Genomic DNA, 4,943 nt, shown 5'->3' with positions numbered 1-4,943 from the left:
GGTTGCTAAAACACCCTCTGAAATGTGGAGTGGGACACGTCCTTCTCTAGCACATATAAAGGTTTGGGGATGCGAAGCTTTTGTTCGTCGCTAGGCGAATGACAAGCTCGAGCCCCGGTCAGAGAAGTGTTACTTCATTGGTTATCCACAAAAGTGGTTTGGATACTTGTTCTACAAGCCTTTGGAAAACAAAGTGTTTGTTGCTCGAAGGGGATTCTTCCTTGAGAGGGATCTCATTTCCAAAGAGGACAATGGGAGCTACATATGTGACATCCCCATTTTCATGGCCAAAAAAGACCGATGTTGTTTATGCTTTATAAAAATCAGAGTACTTCATTTTATAAAAATGTTGCGGAATTTGTTCCCAGAAAAACATGGTAAATACGTTATTAAAACATTTTCGAAGAAACATATTTATTCCATTTTAAAACGTTTGGGATGTCATCGTTAATACAGAAACATAAGCATAAACAGAACTTACAATTATTTACACTAGTGATCTACATCTCTTTAAATCTCTCAGTGTAATGTCACTTCATATCAACACCTGTGATATAAATAAACTGAGTGGGTCAGGTTGGGAAACCTGGTGAGTACATAGGGTTTTCAACCCACAATAATATAATTATTATGTTTAAACAATCAAACAATCAACCCAATTACCCATCCCCATTATCTTCTTTATTCTTAAGGATCTACCCTAAGAATCAGCTATTTCTCATTCATTCATTCCTAAGGATCATCCTAAGGAAACAACATGAAGTCCATTGTTGCCAATGACACATTGGTCAAGCGCAGCTGCTAATATTGTCACTTAGGCTCAGCTGCCAGAATTAGGACATTTTCTATGAGGCGCTTCTGCCGGTATTGACCTTTAAACACTACTGTCATGGTCATAAGGCTCCCTATTAGGCGCAACTGCCGATACTATCCTTAGAGCGCAACTGCTAGGACGTTTACCGTAGATCTAAATCATCTACGGGTTGTGGCGCAGCTGCCAGTGCTCATCTATAGGGTACTAGGTCCACTGCTGCCAATGTATACCTATAGGGCACTAGGTCCGTACTACTAATGTTCCTCTATTTCAGCTTTTATCCATCATCATTCATCTACCCATGTTTTACCCAACATATCTTGTAGATATAAAATACTTTATACACTTTACATCATTTAAAACATGTATAAAAATCTTTCACCAGCATAGACAACAAGTATTAAGACAATATGCACACATAGCACGTAAATTTATAATAAAATACTTCATATCTATGTGTAAGATGAAAGTAACTATGCACTCACTTGAAAGGTGGTGAGTCGGCACTCGGACAACACTTCGTTACTCTTAAAACAATTATCCCTTGACGAAACCTAGTATCATTACCACTAGAGTTTAGTCTAACGCTTGACGAGACTAATTTAATAGTCTAGCTATTATTACTATTATATAAGCGTTAAATAACACTCAATATAACTCATAATAATAGCCTAAATAATTATTTTAAGGTCCTAACAATGTTACTATAATTAAATAAAATCTATATTAAATATACTATAGGCGTAGCTCACTTACAGCGGGTTTTTATTAAAAATCGGGCTTCGCTGGAGCAGCGTTTCCGAGCCGAACGCTTTTCTTCTCGGAGCCGTCGGGCGCTTCGGGGCTTTCTTCTCGTGATAGGGAGGTTCCCTAGACTTGGGAGGGGTTTAGGAAGGTTAGAGAGAAGTTAGAGAGAGAAAGAAAGGCTTATGGTGTGAAGAAAATATGAGGAGTTCACCCTTGTATTTATAGGAGTTTTATAGTAAAGTAGTCTCTAAGCTTCGTCCGTAACTTTTGCATACGAGCTCCGTTTTTGTCTGTCTTTTTACCGTTGAGTTCCTATTAATGAGATCTTCAACTCTCATTTAGACTTCGTTGGCTAATTCTCATTCTATTTCGTATTTACAAAACTGTATCGAATTCGCCGCGCTCGAAAAGTAGGGACTAAGCTTCGTCCATAAATTTTGCATACGAGCTCCATTTTTGTCTGTCTTTTTACCGTTGAGTTCCTATTAATTAGATCTTCAACTCTCATTTAGACCTCGTTGGCTAATTCTCATTCTATCTCGTATTTACAAAACTGTATCGAATTCGCCGCGCTCGAAAAGTAGGGACTAAGCTTCGTCCATAACTTTTGCATACGAGCTCTATTATCGACGTTCTTTATATCCACGCGTTGGTATTTACGAGTACTACAACTTTCATTTAGATCCCGTCGGCTAAAAATCGACCGATCTAAAATTCAGATTTCGGGCTGTGCACTGCTATGCTAAATCTTAGAAAAATCATAACTTCCTCATACGAAGTCAGATTTAGGCGTTCTTTTTATCAATGTTCTTAGTTTAACATATTCTATGACTTTCATTTAGATCGCTAAGGCTAAATCTCGCTCTATCGTAAATTCACTATTTACGCTTCCCGGTATCGTGCCGGTTCCGTCGCGAAACTTCAACGGGTCATAACTTCTTCGTTATAACTCGGTTTTCGGCGTTCTTTATATGTACGAAGACCTTGTAACATACTCTACAACTTGGTTAAGATTATTTATTCTAAATAATCTTTTGTCAAAAAGTCGTTTTCGACCCCTATATGCCTCTAATTTGACTAGCCCAGATTTGCGGGCGTTACAACATAGACCTTAAAGAGCTTCAAGAGACAAATGAAGAAGAACCTTTAGTAGACATTTTGAAATACCTAAGAAGAACAAAGGATATGTTCTTGGTATATGGGGGTAAGGATGAGTTGAGAGTCACAGGTTATACAGATGCCAATTTCCAGACTGATAGGGACAACTCATGTTCACTGTCGGGATGGGTATTCTTGCTCAATAGAGGAGCGGTCACTTGGAATACTTCCAAGCAGTCGATAGTGGCAGACTCTATGTGCAAGTCAGAGTATATAGCGGCTAGTGAAGCTGCGAAAGAAGCTACATGGCTGACGAATTTAATTGATGATCTTGGTGTCATTCCGAGCATCAAGGATCCCTTGGAAATCTTCTGTGACAATGAGGGTGCAGTCGCTTTGGCTAAAGAACCCAAAGACCATGGTAACTCAAGACATATACTTAGAAAGTTCCACTATGTGAGACATCGAGTCGAGGATGGGGATATTGTCGTGAGCAGAGTGTCGTCGGAGGAGAATCCAACCGATCCGTTCACTAAACCATTATCAAGGATCAAGCATGATAGTCATACTAGATCTATAGGCATTAGATTTGTTGAAGATATGGTGTAATTGTTTAGTTGTTTAGTTTGATAAAATATTGAAACATTTAGCAGTATGAATTTGTAATAGATTTGGTGTTTATTTTGTGAAAACTTAATAAAGAGCTAGTGTTGCTATCATTTCTATTAATTTAATATTGTGTTTCGCTTTTGCATGTTTAGAACCAACTTACCAAGTATTAATTTACTCAAACCTCCACAGTCGATCATACTCTTGGAAGTAAGTAGTGATTCAAGACTGTCATGAGTGTTGGTGGATTGACCATTTTGATTGAGCATGACATAGTGATTGTGTCAACACTTATGAGTACTTAATAGTGATTTAAGTATTGGATCAACCCGCACTTAGAGATTACTTCATGGATTAAGTCACGAGTAATTCTAAGATGATAATATCTTTTATTCTTCAAACCGAGATACATGTGGGGCTTTGCTCTAAGATTTTGTTATGCATTGGTATACTCCAACGCTATCCGTAACTGGTGGCTATAACGGGTGTATTCATGCGTGACATGATGAAATAGACAAATACTATGTAGTAAAAGTTTATTCATCCCTTATGCCTTAATAGGAGAAGCAATATCTATGGGCCCCTCGATGATTTGGTGCTGACATCTTAAAACCATGGCCAGGTGCTGACTAGAATTAATGTGTTCGATTTAGTAGTCAAATGTAGTCGTCACAAATCTATATCGGGAAACATAATATTGAATTTTGAGATTGACCATTATCCATGTCTCGAATTTATACAGATATCATGAGGATGAAGGAATAGTTGATCACTTATCTGAGGGTTGAAACTGATTAAATCAGAGTTCGGCAGATGCATTGGATGGCATTCTCTCTATTGATTATTAGAGAAATATAGAACCATATATATACCTAGTTAATGACTTGTCCAAGTGGGAGACTGTTCGAAGTGTGTCCAAGGTCATTAACTAGTTGGTGATATTTCTAATAATAGGAGGGTCCTCTTGGGTTGCCCTCAAGACTCAAAATTGAGTAGAACAAATAATAGGAGAAATTAGTTTATTAATTATTATGGTTTAATAATTAATTAGAAATTAATTAGAAAACAATTTGGGAATTAATTAACAGTTTAATTAATAGAATGGTTGAATGTGAGTTAATCAATAGTTGGTTAATCAGGGAACATTCCAGTACCCTAGAATGAAGGGGGTTGGACGAAAATTCCCTTTGGATAAAGGGAATTTCGTTCATAGCCTATCCCATCCCACATGGGTGGAAGGATAAAACCCTAGGAGGTATCCATGGCTATAAATAGGGGCATAGGGATTCATTCCTCCTTGCTCATTTTGGCTTGAGTATTCGCCACCTTCTTTCTCCCTCATTGTGGAAGAAGTGTCTTTTAGTCCATCCCTCCTAGTTTAATATTTGTTTCTACTCGTTTGAGTTCATTGGGTGTGAACCAAGAGAGAGATTCTAGTTTGGATCCTCATCATCCAAACAAGGTGGCACGCAGAAGGAGTCAAGCTCGAAGATCATTAGCTGCTAAAGAGGTTAGTATTCTTCCTTGTATTTTCGGATTTCATAGGGTAGAAGTAATAGTATGAAGCCATAGATCCATAGGTTGCATGTACACTTAGGTAAATCGTTTTGTTGTTTCGATTCTTCCGTTGTCTAGTTATTGAGTGTATTTGATGCATATGTTACCCAACACGTTG

The sequence above is a fragment of the Lactuca sativa genome, chromosome 1, assembly GCF_002870075.4.
Source record: "Lactuca sativa cultivar Salinas chromosome 1, Lsat_Salinas_v11, whole genome shotgun sequence".
Classification (NCBI taxonomy): domain Eukaryota; kingdom Viridiplantae; phylum Streptophyta; class Magnoliopsida; order Asterales; family Asteraceae; genus Lactuca; species Lactuca sativa.
Note: the sequence above shows the minus strand (reverse complement) of the source record.